The following is a 21,156-nucleotide window of genomic DNA, read 5'->3' on the forward strand; positions in this document are numbered from 1 at the left end:
CAGATCTTAATAAATATAAATATGGGGTGACATCTGATAAAATATGGCAAATATCCTTCCTTATTATAATACAAAATTTATCTTGATTTTTCTTAGGCATTTGCTTTTCTACATCAATATTTAAAATCAGCTAAAATGGTTTCCCCAAAACTTTATGGGATATTAATTTGAAGTTATGGCAAATGCAATCCATTCAAATAGCCTATGTACTCACTGCTATGATTTTACCTCCCCATCCCCAAATTTATATGCTTATTCTCTAGTATAAAAGTTCAGGTGCTCTAAACTCAGGTCTATAATGCATTCCTATAATGTCCTATAATGCATTCCACTGAGTCTGAAATATCATCTGGTCCTAATTAAATTGTCTTGTGGGAATCAGAGCAATGGGGACAAAGTAAACATGGTGTACATGCTGCTTGCTGCCAAGGAGAATAGCCCTTCATCTGTGGTATTCCATGCTGATTTAAAGCTTGTAAGTAAGGTAAAACATCAGACCCTTGATAGTCCTTGAGATACTGAATCCAGTACCAATTAATGGAAAAATAAACATTTCTTGTGTTAGCCACTGGGATTTGGAGATTTTTATATTATTTCAGAATGCTTGGTCCAACCTGATACAGAATCACATTAAATCCTGGTTTGATTTTCCCTCTCTTATTTATTCTTGAAGATTTTGGTTAATTTTTGTCTTCCTGTACTGATTAGGGTTTCCAGTACAATGCTAAATAAAAATGGGACAATGGGCACCCTTTTACATTTCATAATCTTAAAGGGAATGTTTCTAAAATCCCTCCACTAAATGTCCTACATGCTGTAGGTTTTGATAGATATTTCTTAAAAAATGAAAGAAATTTTTTCCTGTCTTGATTAAGAGATTTTTTTTTTTACATGAAAGGGCTTTGCAGTTTATCAAACTCTCTTTAAACTCCCATTGAAATCATTATGCATGTTTTCTCTTTTAGTATGTTACACATTTTCTAATGTTAGCTGACCTGTGCATCCTAGGACAAAACAAACTAGGTCACAATGTGCTATCATTTTTGTACATCAATGGGTTTGTTTTGCTAATAATTTGTTTAGGCTGTTTCATAAATATTCATGAATAAAATTTGTTCAGACTTAATTGTTTGTCTATTTCTTGCAGAATAATTAATGGTTTATCAGACAAGGACCATATCTTACTCATTTTTATCTTTGATCCTTAGTAAAATGCCTAGCACATATGTTGTGCTAATAAATGCTTTTGAATAAATGCAAAATTGATTAATCATATTCTAATGGAAAAATGAACCTACAGAGAGGGCTTACATATTCTCAGCTTTAAGTAAGATAATATATTAATCAAGTTCTATATTGACTTTTCCTATTTTCTAATCTTTGGAGTCACAGACACAAAAGAGAGCTTTAATACCTTGCAACACCAGATTCTTTAAATTGTACCTCCAAAATAGCATTCTGATACGTGCCTTTTATCAATACCCATTTGTCCACTAACTCAGAATCACTGTCAACTTCTATCTGGGCCAGGATAGATATCTTCTAATTGGCTTCACCATTTTCCAATTTCTTTAATCCATTACATCATCCAGTTATCATACAAAAATCAAAATAATATTATTTAAAAATATAAAATTTTATCCCACAATCTCCCCACCTAAAACTTTCAGTTGTTTTCCACTAGACTTTGGAATAACTTTTAAAATGCTTACACTGGTCTGAAAGTGTCCCACACCTGATTTATTTCTTGCCGACCTCTTCCACTGCTTTTCACGCCTCTCCAGCCTAACTCACTTTTCTATAGACACACAGACCCACCTTCATCCCAGCACTTCTACCATAGCACTTCTCCCTAGGCTTTTTGTTTTGCAGACAGAAAGATGCTCTAAATTTTAGATCAATCTTTACAGTCTCGTGTCTAAATTAGCACTCTCCCTTATATGGTCTTTATATTATTATATAAATTATTATAATTTTTTATTTGTATATCTAATTTTCTAGTATTTCCCCACATTTGTGTAGTTGACATCATAAAGATATCAAAATATGTCTATTATGCTTAACATGTACATTCAGTTCATATTTTAATGCTTTTAATTTTGATATTGACAATAATTTTTTATGAGAGAAAGAATACATAGCATGTATTAGAAAACTGTTCATAACTTTTCTTCTAGTTATTCCAATTTGGAGAGAGTATCAAGTAAATATTTTTTTAAAGTTTTTGGCCACTTATAAGAAATAAATTTATAAATACCACTCCAAAGTTGAGTAAACATTGTGGTCATAAAAACTTTATTAATAAATGCAATGTGTTTATACACTATAATTTTATGTAGCAGATGCCTCTCATGGCCAAAGATTTATTTACAACTCAATCTAGACACATTTAGGGATACCTGGAAAAAGCTCAACAGAAATCTCTTTGTATAAATTAATTTAGACTTTTAGGGAGAGAACTCAATCTAGAAAAAGAATTACTTAGATGAGATTGACCCAATGTCAAATTTTTAGTTTTAAAGTGGACCATGTGAATTTTGAAGAAAACAGTGCTTGTCATTGATACTGTTTTCATAAACTCAAGCCCTTAAAGTATAAGCTGAGCCAGTATTATTATATTTGGAAATATAAATTCTTTCATTAAAAATCCCATGTTTTTATTCTAAATGCTGATGGGTTCCTCTCCTGTAGAATGCATTAAAAATGAACAGACAACCGAGAGATGGAGCACTTCATGGCCATGTTTATGAGATAAGAAGACAAACAAACTAGGTACACAGGGCAGCAGCATAAGCACAGAATGTCTGGAGGGAAAATCTAATTTCCTACCTACTGTGGTTCCAGGTTTCCTTGCAGATCAGGTTGTCAGACACTAGATGAGTGCATGGCTTTGTCAAAGTTAAACAGAGCTTGCTGTAAAGACCCTGTGTTGTAAAGATTTCTATTACTGTAACAAAATACCCAAGATAATCAACTAAAAAGACAAGAGATTTGGGGAGGTTTTAGTCCATCCTCAGTTTGCCCTTTGGTTTGGGGCTTGTGGCAAGAAAGCACATCATAGCAAGAGCAATGATGAAGGAACCCTCACCTCAGGGTAGAAAGCAATACTGTGAGACAGGAAGTGACAGAGGTACCAAAATCCTGCTCAAGAGCATGCCCCCCAATAATCAGAACACTGCCCACTAGGCTCCATCTCTAAAGTCTCCACCACCTACAGTCTGAGAACCACACTTTACCACAGGGGTCTTTAGGGGACACTGATCCAAACCATGATACTAACACATCAAAAAATCTGTCTCCTACCAAAAATTGTAATGAAACACAACTGAAGTATAGTACATCTCCATCTTCTTGGCTGTTTCCCATTTCTGTTCCTCTGACTTGAATAATCATCTATTTCCTAACTCCTTTTAACTATCTATTCACCACATCTCACCAGTTTATTGATATTATATGATAGAAATTCCACAGGGTAACATTTCTTTTACTACATTATATGATCAAACTGAAGGTTGTTTATAGCTATGAGTCATCCCAATTCAGAGTCTACATTGTCTCTAGAGGTTTAATGAATGAAGGAAGGAGACCAAAGAGCTTGTCTGACAAATTTAGTGGTATATGCAAAATGTTGTGGATCTCCCAAATTCACTAGTGAGTAGGCAGGAGCCACAGCAAAGAGCAATGGAGTTGGTGGTGCCCAAAGGTTAAGATTTGTCATAGAGGTTGAGGAAGAGGTTAGATCTACAACCAAAATTCCAACATCATTACTGAGAAAAGCCTCTGAGTATATATGAAAAGTCCATGAATAGTCCTGAAAATTATTTTATTTATGTTGTTTGGTTTTGCAGTGCCAGGGGATCACACATACTAGACCACTATTATATCACTGAGCTACATCTCGGCCCCTAAAAAATTTAAAGTATGAATGAAAGGAAAACAAATGGTTTGTGTGTGTGTGTGTGTTTGGGTGTATGAGTATCTCAACAAAGATTTTAAGGTAATAAATATAATTTATTAGAGTTTCATATGGAGTAATTTTTTCATGAAAAAAATTAAAAATTTAATTTAAAAAATTTAAAATTTGATTTGTTTATATTTGATTGTGGTTCAATTTAATGTTATGATGTATCGTTAATTTAATGTTATGATGTATCATATGTGGCCAGGCGCGGTGGCACACACCTGTAATCCCAACGGCTCGGGAGGCTGAGGCAGGAGGAACACAAGTTCAAAGCCAGTCTCACCAATGTCGAGGCACTAAGCAACTCAGTATGACCCTGTCTCTAAATAAAATATAAAATAGGGCTGGAGATGTGGCTTAATTGTCGAGTGCCCTTGGGTTTAATTCCAGTACCAAAAACAAAAAAACAAACAAAAAAGAATAAATATGTTTTAATATAAAACATATTGTAAATCTCCCGATATACAACCTTGAATATTTCCCTATTTTGGAGATAAAAGGGAAGACCGTCACTGCTCTTGGAAAAATGAATTAATCAGGGAGAAATTATTTAAGCAGCTGAGGTAATGGAACTATGGAGGCCTTTTTTATAAGCAATTGTTATAAAACACAAGTAATACTCTGGTGACAGGCAGTCTGAAAGAGCATTCGGATATTGACAGTTGGTACTAGAGACAAAATACCTGTGGACTGGCTAGGCTGGATTAAGTCAAAGAGTACATATCTCTAAACCAGTAGTATTAAATCAAGTCTTTATCTAGAAATTTGAGAGTATATTATAGAGGATGAAAAAAGGACAGATGAACATGCATCATGTATGCACTAGGAACAGAATAGTTTCAAGTAGAGTTCTACAAAAATATATGACACTCTGTCAATACATTACTAAATAGGTCAGATTTAGTGGGCGAATATGTCATTTTATAGGTTAGAGAAATTACATGTCTTAGTCTGGTCAGGTTGCTGTAATGAAATACCACACCATAGACTGGGTAGCTTGTAAAGGGATGGAAATTTATTTGTCACAGTTATGGAGAGAGGGAAGTCCAAGATCAAGGAAAATCTGGGCTCTGGTGAGGGCCCACTTTCTGGTTCATAGATGCTGGTGGCACCTTTTACTGTGCACTTACGTGGTGAAAAGTGAACTCCAGTCTCTGTGGCCACTTATAAGGAGGAAACCCATTTACCGGAGCTGGGCTCCCATGACCTAATAACCTCCCCTAACCACCACCATCTAATACCATCACATTAGGATGAATTTGGGGGATATAGGAATATTTAATCAATGGCAGTTGTTTAAATTTTTTAAATGAAATTTAAACGGATACATAAAGTCATAAATATTGTGCATGTTAATGGGATACCATGTGATGCTTTGATATATCTATACATTGGGTAAAGTTTAAATCAATATAAACATATGTACCTCCTCAAATGCTTAACATTTTTTTATGGTGAAAGCATTCAAAATCCCTTCCTAGCTTTCTGTAATATGCAGTACATTATTATAGTCAATCGACAGAAGTTCTTGCTCCTATTAACTGTAACTTAGTATCCATCAACCTTTCCCCATTCCTCTCCACTCTTCCCAGTCTCTAGTAACCACCTTTCTACTCTCAATCTATTTTTCTTTAGGTACTGGTGATTGAACCCAGGGGTGCTTTACCACTGAGCTACATTCCAAGTCCTTTATCATTTTTTTTTTTATTTTGAGACAGGTTCTCACTAAATTGTGAGGCTTATAGGTGTGTACCACTGCACCATGACTTTACTCTCACCTTCTATTAAGTCCACTTTTTTAGATACCCCATATGAAAGAGATCATGTGGTACTTGTCTTTCTGTGCCTAACTTATTTCACTTACTATAATGATCCTTCAGCTCTGTTCATGTTATCTCAAGTGACAGGATTTCATTATTTTTTATGGCTGAATAGTATTCCATTGTGTATATAGACCATATTTTCTTTATCTGTTCATCAGTTGATGTATTCTTAAGTTCATTTAATTTCTTGGCTATTGTGAATAGTGCTGAAATAAATACGGGAGTACAAATGTTCTTTCAACAACTGATTTCATTTTCTTTGGAAAGTGATTATTAATATTTGATAATGTCTTTCTTGAAAGTTTAGAAAAACAGGTACTAGCCCATAACGTGTTGTTGTTGCTGTTATTATTATTAACAATAAGTGAAGTACAATCTTATCTACCCCCCCACCTTATCATACATAATACTTAACAAAACCATTTCATTGAAATGGCTTGTCCTAGGTCCTAATTTGGTATCACAGTAAGGAACGGAAAGCAGAAATAGTCTCAGAAAACATTAAATACAATAACATATTTGTCACAGTATCACTAACTCCAAAATGATTTTTCATAGAAATTTTTCATAACGGTGTGGTGTTCTACTTCTATCAGGGAAATGAGCTTCTTACCCCTCCCCCACAAAGTAACAGTAGCCAGTAGAAACACTTAGTTACGATGTCTACCTTTCATATATGTAAATAAAACCTTTGCCCGTATCATGTGCAGTCAGCTCTTTTCCCTTTTGACATTTGCCTGAACATATATAATCTCAAACTATAAAAAAGATTTTTATTCCATGCTTCTATTTTTGAGAAAAACAAAATGCTTCTTTATGATCTCATGGTAGTAAGTATTGTTCTGAGGCAGAAGATGGAAGCACAGATAAAGAATGATGCTTTGATAAGGCTATACAAATTTAAGTTAGAATTGGTCTGCTCACATGGTCTACCTGAAATGCACAACAAAGAGACTTTTATGCCAGAAGTGCTCATCACACGGAAGAGTCATATATTCCAAACTAAAATCTAGGAATTCCAAACCTATTTCTAGTTAACTTTAAAATAAGCCCACCTGTGTCTTTTAACTGAACCCAACAAAAAAAGGGATCTGGGGGTGTAATATTCACATTAAGTGGCATCTCTCATATGCACACCTAGAGTGCTGGTCTTCTTAATGGGTAGCAAGACCTATTAGGCTTCCCAGATACCAGAGCCCTACTACATGAAAAAGTAGCCCATTTTGTGAGGAAATGAATATGTGGCTTCAAAACTGATTTTTAATTCATCACTGATATCTTGCATCACTTTTTTTTTCTTTCTTTTTTCTTTTTTCATTTTTTCCTTTTTTTTTTTTTTAAAAGCCAGCTCTTTTGCAAATTAGCTTTGGCAAGGAAAAGACACAGATAGAACAGCCACTTTGAAAAGGGAAACCGGCCAGGCACAATGGCACATACCTCTAATCCCAGCAGCTCAGGATGCTCAGGCAGGAGGATGGAAAGTTCAAAGCCAGTCTCAGCAAAAGTGAGGCACTAAGCAACTCAGTAAGTCCCTGTCTCTAAATAAAATACAAAAAAAAGGGGGGGGGGGTGCTGAGGATGTGGCTCAGTGGTAGTACTTCTGAATTCAATTCCCCATACCCCTCCCCCCCAAAAAAGGAAACTCAAGACAGTGAAAGTTTGAATCATTTTATACACAATAGTAAGCACTGCATAGTCATGATCTCAATTTGTTTTTCAAACAAATATACACTCCAGAAATTTCTCAGTACATAAAACTCCTCCTGTTATGAAAAGCCAATAGATGTTTCTGTTTCATTTTCCATGAGTGTGTGTGTGTGTGCGTGCGTGCATGCGTGTGTGTGTGTGTGTGTGTGTGTGTGTGTATGTTATCATGGAACCCATAAAATATCAATAACAAGAAATTTAAATGTTTAGAACAAAGGGAATTCTGTTGTAATTTTATCAATTAACATTTGAAATAGAAAGACTACTTCAAAATAAGAAGTATTCCAAGGATAGGAAACAGTCATAAAGAAAGATACTTTCAAGGAGTCAATGAATTTAAAATGCCATCAATTCCAAAATGCAAATGTCCCAGGATTCAGATAGCAAATGCTCAGGTGAGACACACAAGGAGATGATAGGAAATGGGGAGAGAGGGAGGAAGCTGCCTATTATAGTGAGTTTGAAAGAACTTATTTAAAGCAGGAAAATCAACATTAGTGAATTTTTATCATGCAGAAAAGAGACTGCCTGTTTTAGTCAGTTTTTTTCACTGTGGTGTTTAAAGGAACAGACCAGCACAATTATACAGGAGGCAAGGTTTATCTGAGGCCTCAGGGATTCTGAGGTCTTAGTCTATAGAAGGCTGGCTTCAATCCTCAGGACTCCAGCTGAGGCTGAATATCATGGTGGGAGAGGGTGGCAGAGGGAAGCAGCTCACATCACAAGTGATCAGAAGCAGAGAGAGACTCCTCTCTCCAGAAACAAATATACACAACAAAGCCATGCCCTAATTTCTATCTCCTCCAGCCACACCCTACCACTTCAGTTACCACTCAATTTAATTCCTATCAGGGGATTAATTCACTGATTTGGTTAAGACTCTTAAAAACCCAAACATTTCTCCTCTGAACCTTCTCTCGCACTGTCTCACACGTGAGCTTACAAACCATAACATCTCCCTTTTAACTTGTTGGTAGAGTCACTAATATGGATTTTTATGTACAATGTCTAGATTTCAAATACTGACTTAAAAATTATGCAGACCGATTCAAATATCTTTGAACTATATTTTTCTCTGAGCCTTAAGTATGTTACTTCGGAATGAAAATAGAGTAAGGCAGAAGATATTTAGAGAAAGAATTCAATGAGAAGGTGAGTAAAATTCCTTAATACTAATTAAAGAGAAGTGCTAGATGTAAAGAGTCAAGAATCTGCAAATAACTTGCATAGAATGTCATGACAAATAAGCTATAGCTATCAGTAGTGAACATATTTAGTATTTTCATTCCTGTGGTTCCATTTGATGTAACTATTTCTTTCATTTATAATTTTTGAATTTCTTACATAGGCAACTATTTTCTTTAGTATCAGCAAGTCACAAGAGTAGGTTATAGTATCTTATATCTTACAAAAATATTTTTAATCAAAGACAAGTATATACTATTTTCTCAAGAGTCTGATGAGAGGTATTGTGTTTGTAGATAAGAATTAAAATTCTTTCTTCTATGCTACGTATATGCTTAACGTACTATTTGAGTAACAGCTATTAATTATTTAGAATGGAATATTTGGTAACTTCTTCGTAAACCATTAAAAACTTGAGGCAGTATCTTAAAATTATAACAGATATTCTCTATAATATTAATGATTTAATTATACACATAGTTTTTAATAGTAATTTTTAATTCATTTTACAGATATTATCTTATTTGAGTCTCAAAAAGGTGTATAGATGCAGTTATGGATATTTTGAGTTATGTATGAATGAAACTGGGACTCAATGTCTCTGAATGCCAATCTCTTTGCATTTATAATACATCACAATACTATAAAGCACAGTTAATGATGTTGAAACTATGTAGAGGGTTATGTGGTAACACAGAAGAAAAAGAATGGATATTTGTGAGCCATTTGGCATGAGATTTAAATAACAACACCATATCTTTTTCCAGATATAGGTAAAGTATAAATAATTTAAAAATCCACTAATAAGTAATGTTCTATAACAGGTATTGAAGGATTATGAAGCCAAGTTTAAAGATTTTATGAGGCCAAAGGAACACATGATTAAAGCATTTTGATGATAAAACATTGTTAGAACACAATTGTATTTCCTTCATAGTCCATTCTTCTCCACCATTTCAACACTGACAAGTTCCCCAGGAAATATAGAGGCAGTAGAACACTTCAGGGAATTTTAGCAACCCAGTAATTAACACCCTCCTGCCTGAGGTTGGAACCAATCCTCATAGAAAGCAAGACAAGAAACAAGTTAGGTGGGGATCAGATATCATCTTTATTGTATAAACAGCTCTGGAGGGAACATTGAGATTCCTCCCATCATCTTTGTTGAGGTTGGTGTCCAAGCATTGGACTATAGGATTAACAGGCAATTGGTCGAATAAAGGTATTCCCTTGGGATTAACTGGACAGAGTATCTCCCAAGAAAAGATACTCTGTTCACATATAAGACTTACTCGTTCTTAAAAAGAGATTTTAGAGGAATGATAGAAGCAAATATTGACAAATCCCATCTAGGAACAGTCTCAGAGTGCCTGGCAGTGTTTTGGCTCACTGATTTCATTCTAGGTCATAAGAGCTCCAACTGCAAAGTTGAATGCATTAAGGTATTACTGCCTGATTCAACCAAATATTCAATTCATCCATCTAATTTTCTTTATTCTAAATGTACAATCAACAAGCAGAATTCTAATTGGTTTTTTTTTTAAAGTTCACCTTTAAAAATGCTCTCAAAAAGACAATACAGTGATCACTCTAACACGAGTATCCTGGTTCTTTTCCAAATGCAATTATAATTCTCATTACACATTAATTTTCTTCTTCATTTAATGCCTTTCTGTTTTGTGCAGCTGATTGTGGTATTAGCCAGCCTCCTAAAGGCCCTCTATGATCCTCAGTTCCTAGTATCACTATTAATACTAATTCCTAGTTTCCTAGTAATACTGTTCCTAGTATATCTTCTTTGTTTAATTTCTTCTAAAATTGACACAGAGCTGGTCCAATATAAGACAATGAAAGTGACAGCACACAGCTTCCAAAATGAGGGGATTTTGTTGTTGTTTTTGTTTTGGTACCAGGGATTGAACTCAGGGGCACTGGACCACGGAGCCACATCCCTAGTCTTATTTTGTATTTTATTTAGAGATAGCCTCTCACTGAGATGCTTAGTGCCTTGCTTTTGCTGAGGCTGACTTTGAATTCTCGATTCTCCTGCATCAGCCTCCCCAACTGCTGGGATTTCAGGAGTGTGCCACCACACCTGGCTCCAAGGTGAGATTATAAAAGGTATTGCAACACCCACCCAGTCTTGTGTACCACTTCCTTTAATATCTGGACTCTCTAGAAGCACCATACAGAGACCTGAATGGAGAGAAAGGAGTATTCAGCTGACAGCACCAAATTCCCAGCCATGGGTATAAACCACTTTGAAAAAGATCTGCCAGTTCCACTATGGCCTTCAGATGACTGTAGCAGAAATTGACACTGGACTCCAGTTTCACAAGAGACCCTAAGCCTGAATCTCTTAGCTGAATCATACTCAAGTTCAACGAGAATTGTGAGAAATAATGAAGTATATTATAATTTTAAGTCATGAAATTGCAGAGTAATTTGAATTAATTAGGGCAATTAATTAGTGGGTTAATAATTCATCTTCTGATATGAATTCCCTCTAATTTATAGTTAGCTATTACTTTATAATTGTTATTTAAAGAGTACTAAATTATAACGTATACAGTTATATATATAAATATAAGCTAATTTAATAATCAGTACAAACCTACTATGATCCCCAGTTTATAAATGCAGAATCTGGGACACAAAGAGTAAAGTGTGAAGGTCACATAGCTACGAAATATCAGAACTGAGATTCAAACCCAAAGAAGACTAAATTGATAGTACCTGTTCTTAACCATTGACCTACACTGTATTACATCTTTGTCTACAAAGAATAATGAAATCAAGGTTTCTGAGTCTTTCCACACAATAGGAAATTCACTATGCTGAATGTTTCCTTTCTAACATCCTTGTCTCTAACTTGTGAACTAGCCTAGCAACATCTAGACCATTCTCAAAATGCAAATAAGTTGTCATGTGCCAGGACTGACAGAGGAGGGACAGCAGAGGGATATTATTAATTACTCACAGTTACATCTCTCTGCAACTGCAGAGAGATGAACAGGAAGAACCTGAAAGGTGGAGTCATATTTTACAATGTCCACAACGTGACCTTGACACACTGAAGAAAATCATTATACTGACTCATTATACCCAATTTCTAAACTCATGACTTCTATACTTGGTCACTTAGTGATTCAGCAAGAGATTGGCTTTTTGAAATGGGTGGTTAATCATTTCAAGCTTTATATTTTGCATTTCCATTAGGAAATCTAGCATACGGCTTTTGACATGACAATGCAGAAAACAGAGTTTTGATTTAATTTTTTCTCAGGCATAGTTGTCTATTTTGACAAAAATAGAACCTTTGTTAAATTAGCAAACTGTGAAAAGAGCTGTCATATTAACCAGTTATTGTTTTCTAAACATCTTCCTTAATGTCACATGAAATGTACAAATAACGATTTATGCCAAAACAGAAAAAAATAAAGCAAATGATTCAGTTAAAAAAAATCAACATTGGGGATAATAATTAAACATGAGCATGACTTTTGTGCTAATGGATCAAAATTCCATCTCTTAAGAAGTATAAGGCAATAATAAATAATGCACACATTTTATAATTTTATTTTATCCCATAAACAATTTTTGAAAGGCAAGGTGATTGTGAAGTCTCAAGACCTGGATTGAAAGTCCTTTTCTATCACTTATTAATTTGAGTTAAACACCATGTGCATCTATTATTGTTTAAATGATTTACCTCCCTCCAATAAGAGGATTACATTCCCAACAGTTGTGTTGCCTGCTGTGGAAGAAGTATAAATCCCCACCCCACTGGTATTGGGCTCCACCATATGATTTGCTTTGACCAATGGCATGTGCGCAGATATGGAATTTGCTATGTTCAAACAGAAGCTTTAAAAGTCATTATGTTTTATGGCTGACTTGCTCTTTCCCTTCTGAAATGAGAATTGTATGTTCGAAATAAGGGCTGCTTCTTCATACTGAATCCTTAAATAAGCAATTAGTATACACTCATGAACCTATAATGTGAAAAGAAAATACTTCTTATTGCAAATCACTGAGATTTAGGACTTTAAATACACAAACACACAAGCTAAGAAATATATACTATCTTATTTTCTACTTATGAAAGATGGATAATAATCTTAGATTTATTGTATCAACTTGAACACATGGAAATGGTACATAAATTATATATGAACTTCACAGAAAATAGAATAATTCAAGAAAAGAATCATTATTTTATTTGAAATGAGATTTTTATGCTTTTGATAGTTTGAATTCAAAGAAATAAATTCTAATTCTGGCCCTGCCAAACCCCTCTTTCATTGATCCTCTTTACATGTCAACTGTCACATATATGGTATGGAGGCAGTAATACCAGTCCTACCTGAGGGATGACCTCAGAGTAGCTCTGATATAGATGAGAAAGCATAGATCTGGACAACATTCCCTCTGATTTTGAGTCCTGACTCCACTTTTTACCAGTGGCATGAAAATAAATGTGTCACAACATTGATGTCTTGTTTCTTTATTTAAACACAGGATTGTTGTAAGATTCAAGGGAAATGATGTAATTGATTATGTAGATATGATTTATTTTTCTTATTATCAGTGCTGTACTCTATCCTAGTGCTTTAAAGAAAATGTTTTCTTAAATAAACTCTGTTTACATAATAGGATAGGAGGGGGAAGAGCCACTGATTTCAGAAATGAATCCAACCCCAACTTTGCCATATGTAGTAGTATTCTCTGAATTTTTTTTCTAATACTTGTTGTATATCAAATTCATCACCTATAAAATGAATACAGGATAATATTTTTGGATGATGCTTATTTTCATGAATAAACTAATTCATATATTTAAATGATTAGCATCCAGTACTGCTGCTGCCTTTTCCAGTAAGAACATTGCAATGATATGCCTGATGATATAGAGTGCTCTAAATGTGAACATGCATCCCGTGGACAAAAGATGTCTATCAGAATTCAGTACAGAATGCATTGATTCCTGAGCTATCTTTCTAAAAATTCCTCACCTTTAAATGTTAATTTGTATGTATATAATACAATTTTCATTTGTATTGTTTCCTCTTCATCTTCATTTATCTTGCAATAATTTGGTAAACAAATGAAAAAGAATCTTCTTGACCAAAATAAGATGGATCAATGGGCAATGTAGAAAGTAATATGCAGATTAATTTCATGAAATATTGATAATACAAGCAAGCATTAGTCACACAATACTTATCTACACATTGGGTACTGAGTTGTTTGCTACTATGTCATTCAAGGAATTCTCTAATTAATATAAGCTGTAAAAATGTGCTGACATACATATCACTCTGTCATCAGCATTAAAAACATCAAAACAGCACAACTGAATCAGGGTTGATGGACTGGTAATGCTTGGAAGGAGAAATTCTCTCTCACACTCTTTTTCTCTATATATATACACACAAACACACAAACAAACAAATACACACAGTGTTTTTGGCTACTAATTATATAGGTTAATAGAGCAAAAGTGATGTTATTAAAGTCAACTCTAATTTACCTGGATTTTTCTTCCCAAATACTATTTGGGAGTAATGTTTTCTGTAATTCTGTAGTGGGTAGAAGCAAAAAAAGAAAAAAGAAAAAGAAAAGACTTACTTATTTATATTTAATTTAAGAAAGAAAACCTGACATTGTTTGCCACAACCTGCACAGCTATTAATTCAGAAACTGGAGAGGGGTGATGGGGGATTGGGGGTGTTGGGGGATTGAGAAGAGACAAACAAACACATATATAGGAGAAAGCTGAAACTAGGTGGGACACTGTCCTCTAATGGAGGAACAGTGACCCAGAGCTAGCTAAGCATATTTATTATATAGGTTTTATCAACAAAGGTTATTTGTGGGAAAGTTTCTGCACAGAGGCAATCTGACGGATACAGCACTGATGAGACATTAGAATTATCTTGTTATCCTCAGAATTCTCTATCCCTGGGAACTGGTGCCTGAGCTCAAGGTCCAGACTGACATAACTCCATGCCTTTGCAGAGAGTTTCCTCAGGCCAGTTGTCACCAATGCAACTGGGCAATCTTGACCTGCACCTCTTTGCACAGGAAGTTCCTGAAACAAACACAGCCACTAGGCAATCAGAGACCAGGATCCAAGTCACTACTCTCCACTAATGTTCAATAAGTATTAGAGTTTAAAGAAACATACATGAGAAAAAATGAAAGAAATTATAAAATGATACTGATGAATATATATTTTTCTCAGCATAGTTGTTGAAATAAATTGATACCTATTCAATAAATTAAAAAATCAATAATGGGATAGATTGAAATGAAAAAAAAAAGCTTCTTCTTAGCAAAGGAAACAATGTGAGGAGAGAGCCTACAGAATGGGTGAAAATTGTTACGACGTGTATCTGATAAAGCATTAATCTCTTGGATATATAAAGAAATCAAAAAACATAACACGAAAAAAAAAATAACCCAATCAATAAATGGGCTACAGAACTGAAAAGATACTTCACAGAAGAAATACAATTGATCAATAAATATATGAAAAAGTGTTCAATATCTCTAGCAATTAGATAAATGCAAATCAAAACTACACTAAGATTTCATCTCATCTCACTCTGGTTATAATGGCAATCATCAAGAATGCAGCCAACAATAAATGTTGGCAAGGATATGGGGAAAAAGATACACTCATACATTGCTGGTGGGACTGAAAATTGGAAAGCAGTATGGAGATTCCTCAGAAAACTTGGAATGGAACCACCATTTGACCCAGCTATCCCACTCCTCAGTTTATACCCAAAGGACTTAAATCACCATACTACATCAATGCAGCCATGTCAATGTTTACAGCAGCTCAATTCATAATAGCTAAACTATGAAACCAACCTAGGTGTTCTTCAGTAGATGGATGGATAAAGAAAATGTGGTATATATTTATATTCAGTGTAATATTACTCAGCTTTAAAGAGTGAAATTAAGGCATTTGCCAGTAAATAGATGGAGTTAGAGAATATCACGCTAAATGAAATAAGCCAATCCCAAAAAACCAAAGGCTGAATGTTTCCTCTAATATGAGGATGCTAATTCATAATAAGGCAGGGGGCACTCTAGAAGAATAGCACTACCTGAGATTAGGTAGAGGGAAGTGAAGGGAGGGGAGGGGATATGGGGATAGGAAGGGTAGTAGAACAAAACAGACATTATTACTGTATGTACATATGTGACTACATGACCAATATGATTCTACAACATGTACACTCAGAAAAATGAGAAATTGTATCCCATCTACATATGATATGTCAAAGTGCATAAATTCATGCTACTGTCATGTATAGCTAATTAAAATAAATATATATTTTTTTAAAAGGTAATATGCACAGTAGTCCTTCAATGCCCAGGGATGTTTGTTTTAAACTGATCATGTTCTGCAAAGTAAGCTTGGTTACAGGAATGGAGAAGAGATAAAAGGAGCCAAGGATATCCAAAGAGTCTAAATGTTGATTCTTGCTTGGGGCATTTAAATTTCAATGTGTTGACAACTCTGAACTGAAAATCTGAAGACCAAAATGTGTACTTCCTCAAAGTAACAAAATGCTTTATAACTTCCTTAACATCATTATTATATCAAAATGACAAATATTTATAGCATTTTTCTAAGACCATACTTGAAATCACTTAAGTAGTTTTGTATATTGAGATTGCTTTGTATTTTTTAAATTACAATATTTATATAACATTAATCTATAGTAAACAATACAAATTGAAAATTGGTAACATTATGTGAATGGTACATTGTAAAAAGTAAAATTACAATTATAAACTTTGGCCTCTCTGTTATAACTAATCCTGAAGAATTTTTAAAACTAAGAAAATAATAATTTGAAGGAATAGAGGTGGTTCCTATGTCAACTGAGCAATATAATTCATTTGGAATTGATATAGCTAATACCTAATATAATTTTCTAGACCTTTATATTTCAGTCTTTAAATTGTATTCATGAAAGTCATATACTTATTCAATGCAGTGATGGCACCAATTTGAATATTTGTTTGGTATTTTTAGCTACCTATTATCTTTATTCAATTTATCCATATCCAATTATCCTCCTTAAAACTAAAAGTCAAACAAGATACAGATCCAACTGTTCTGTATTATGGGTTCTCTCTTCATCTCAAGCCTCCACATACAATCCCCACCACCACTTGCAAAGTTCTAACTCCATAGTGTATTGTTTTAATGAGGCTTTTTTTTTTTTGGCAAAGAAATGAAGTAACTGCTGATTTGAATGATCCCGTTAGCACTCTGCAACACAAAAATATTATGTAGTTAATTTTAGCCTTCATATCAGAAAATAACAAATAATTCTATCATCTTCTTGTTAAATTGTGAATGGCAACTTGGTCCCTTGTTTAGCTATAGGGAGAGAAGATTAGTGATGGTAATGATCTCCAAATTCTACCTGTAGTGTTGTGGAGAGTTGAGTGTCTTTGTGAATGATTGGCCATCATTCTGATACAGAAGCTCTACTACCTCTTATAATATTACTACAAATTAAAAATTGCATAAGAAACAAACAACACAAAACATCAAAGCATTAGATTTTGTCCTGTCTTAAAGTCAGTATTCAGGATCTATTTAAAGTTTAAAAATCAAGAAACTTACAATCTAGTTTAGTGGGTTGATTATTGACATGCTTATCATATCATTCCAGCATTTTCTTAGTAGGTTAACTGAAAAATGAAGTGGATAAGATTTTGATATCTTCCCAGTCATAAATACTTAAATACTCATAAAATAAAGTTTTTAGCGAATAAAACATCCATTTTCTGGTCTACTGTAAATGTAGGTTGTATGAGAGTTATAAGCAAGAGCTCCAGTGACAACCTAGTGACAAAACTGCTCAGATATCCTGTTTCCCAGAGTATGGTGGTAGTGAGCTCAGTTATGTGTTCTCTTTGGAAGCCCTGTGAACATTTTATTTCCAGGAGACTATAATTAATTCATCTCCTTTGTTTATTGACCACTATTTTTCTGACTTCTGGTAAAACCACTTCCTTCTCTCCAGCCTTAAGCAGGGAATTTCCTCAGCCCCTTGACCTTTTGTAAGGCATTGTAAAGTTGGTGCCCTTACCATAAAATTTCTCTCCACCCACCATTTCTCTCAATATGGCCAGGGAGAGACAAAAAATATATATAACTTAAAAAACTAAATAATATATACACGTAATATATATGTGTTACATATATATTAAATATAAAACTAGAAAATTTATTCCCTCTTTTAGATTAAATTATCTTGCCCATGTGAATGCACTTCACATTATACCTCTAGATCTTACCTTTTCCAGAATACCTGTGTCCCAGTTTTCAACTGCCTAATAGACTTTACCATCTGAAAGTCCTTCCTGGTATTTCAACATTAACATGCTCAAAAGATTGTCTCTGAAACAAAATTTTTTCTTGAATCCTTTTTTAGTTTATGGTTTCACCTTTTTTCATCTCACACACACACACACACACACACACACACACACACACACACCCAAAACAAAATTATACTCACTCCACACTTCGTTTTCAAACCATATCATATCATGTTCCTATTGCTACCATTGTAATTCAAAAGTCTGTCAATTTGTACCTGAAGATTGCTTTAGCATAATGAGTTTTCTCTGTCTCTATTCTTTTCATAATATCGTATTTGGTGAGAAATTCCTTTTCAATCCTACTTCAATGTCAAGCCTCTCTTTGATGGTCCCAGTAAATATCTCAGACATTGATAAAATGTAAAAGAACACACTTAACACAATATCTGCCTTGGTTTTTTTATATTGAAGAAAAAAAAAAGTCTCTCCAAGAGTGGAGTGGCTAAGGATACAGCTCAGGACTCAGAACGTGTGCTTTGCTTTGTGTGAGGTCCTAGCTTCAATCCACAGCATCACAATTAAAAATAAATAAATAAATAAATAAATAAGTAGAACTGGCTCTGAAAACAAGCCGCTTTGCCTGTGGAGACAATATACTTGATCTAGCACAGAAGCTGAAAAATCTAACAATGTTTTTCCCATTTTCTTCCCTCCAAGAAGCAAATGGGAAAAGCCAGAAAAAATCAACAGGGAAATCCTGCATATAAGAGCCACAGAAAGACAAGGTAATCTCTCTGTACTTGCCAGGCTGATCACAAAGCTGCACATATGTGCAGAGGAAACCCAAGCAAACTCAACAGAAAGTAAAAAGCAGAATAGTTGAGTGAACTTTGAAATGTGCTCCAAACACACTGTAAAAGGATAATTACATCCTGTTTTGTTGTGTTTGAAGATAACATGTGATCAGTTACTGTGTGACCACTAACTTATGTAGAGACCAGGAAAATCCCCTAGGAAGCCAAGAAAAACAGGCTAAAATTAGATTGTTCAAAAAATATTAAGCAGAGACATTAGTGGTTGCATATCATGAGAAAGAGTCTTTCAGATTTATTTCAAATGGGATTAAACTGATTTCCAAATTCATTATGTAAATTCCAACTGGATATTTATTTGAACTTTTCATGAATGTTTTATACTTAATATTTCCAAAGAGGAAATTTTGATTTTGTTTTCCAAATTTTGTTCCCATTATTTGTTCTTCTTTGTTTAAGCAATGGCACCAATATTTACTCAATTTTCCAAAGCACATATTTAAGGGTTATTTTTTTATTCTCTTCTCACATCAATTCATGATTAATTCTGGCCTTTTCAACCTCCAATAGAAATGTATATTTCCATTTCCACTGGCATAGATTTAACATTGATTACTGTTGTCTATTGCCCTGGCCTACTAAAAAACAACAACAACAACAACAACAAAAAAAAAAACCAACAAGTGCTTATGAGTTGCTTTGTTTCTTTCTCCTCTATTCTACCTTCCCATACTAAATTCGAGCCTCGTTTTACTTTAGTTGTTCAAACACCTGAAGTTATTTTATTTTTCAAGGCCTGTGTGCATACTGTTACCTTAAGCTGGAAAATTCTTTGCCCATCCTATTTTTGCTTTTCACCTGATCTATATATTTCATCCTCCTTATGATTCCTGCTCCCAAAAGACTTCTCAACTTATCTCAGTCATTGAAACATCTTTCCTATATAACCATATTGCTATTTTAATTGTTGAAATTCTTTTTTCTCCATACCACTTATAATTATTTGTCATTATCAAAATTAACCTACATTATGTTTCTTTCTATTTTGACCTCTCCTGAAGCTTGAGCCCTGGAACAGGAATTTCTAGAAGTGACACAGAAGTAAGGAAGAAGGCTGCTACAGAAACTATGCTAAGATACAAAACATACATTTAAACTGAGAAATGAACTTTCTTGTAAGGCAAGTCATACTATTGTCATTTTGCACAGGAAAAAAAAAAAAAATACAGCTTATGAGTTGCTTTGGTTCTTTCCCCTCTATAGTCATGAACTAAACGGACAAAGTACTTTCCCAAACTCCCCAGTCCTCCAGGAAGAACTCATTCCCTGTTGTCCTGCTCCTAGAGCGTAATATAGTTTGTGCTGTTTATATAAATTAGGAGCAGGTTTTAGTCAGCTTTTTCCAATGCTGTTACTTAAAGACCTGACCAACACAATTGTAGAGGAGGAAAAGCTTATTGATAGCTCACGGTTGGTTTCAGAGGTATTAGTCCAGAGAAGGCAGGCTTCATGCCTTGGGGCTGGAGGTGAGGCAGAACATCCTGGTGGAAGAGTGTGGGGGAGGAAAGGAGCTCACAAGGTGATCAGAAAGCAGAGGGCAGAGAGAGACTCCACTCTCCAGAAACAAAATATGTACCCCATAGCCACGCCTCCAATGAACCACTTCCTCCAACCACACCCCACCCCAATCACCATCCAATTAATCCCACCAGGGATTAATTCACTGATTAGGTTAATGCTATAATCTAATGTTTCTCCTCCAAAACTTCTTGCATTTTCTCACACTTGAGCTTCTGGGGGACATCTATGTCCAAACTACAACAGAGTACATTTTGCAATAGGACATTTTAACTATAATTGAAAATTCAATAAGACAATGATTGCTTCTTAATCATTTTTTTTCTTTCCCCATCATCAGTAGTAGTGTTCAATAAGTGGTAATTAAAACAAATAATCAAAGATTAACTGCCACAATTCAGTCAAACAATAGCAATTTTCGTTTTTGTTTCTAACCATTTCAATACTGGTCTGTTTGCTCTTTTTTCCCATGGTTTGAGTTTTTAATCAACGTAGGCAGAAACTAACTCTCTCAAACCATATGAAGAAAAGTGAGAGTTGCAAGTTTCTGAAACTTGTAAATAATATCACAGTACTTTGTGAGTCTGGAAAAAGTATTTTTGAGTTAGTTCCAGCAAAATTGGCTGATATCAAGTTGGTATAATATGGCAGTCTATTAGATTGGCTAGTCATTAGGAGATACTCTCAGTTTAGGAGGCTATGATTGAGCCTCATGAATTCAGCCTGG

The 21,156-nt window shown here is 34.5% G+C and overlaps 1 pseudogene; it reads left to right on the top strand.

Moving 5' to 3' along the window:
- The first annotated feature begins 403 nt into the window (after nucleotides 1-403).
- Nucleotides 404-21,156, top strand: part of LOC143394630 (60 kDa heat shock protein, mitochondrial-like) — a 56,493-nt pseudogene continuing 35,740 nt past the window's right edge.

Source organism: Callospermophilus lateralis, chromosome 3 (assembly GCF_048772815.1).
Source record: "Callospermophilus lateralis isolate mCalLat2 chromosome 3, mCalLat2.hap1, whole genome shotgun sequence".
NCBI lineage: Eukaryota > Metazoa > Chordata > Mammalia > Rodentia > Sciuridae > Callospermophilus > Callospermophilus lateralis.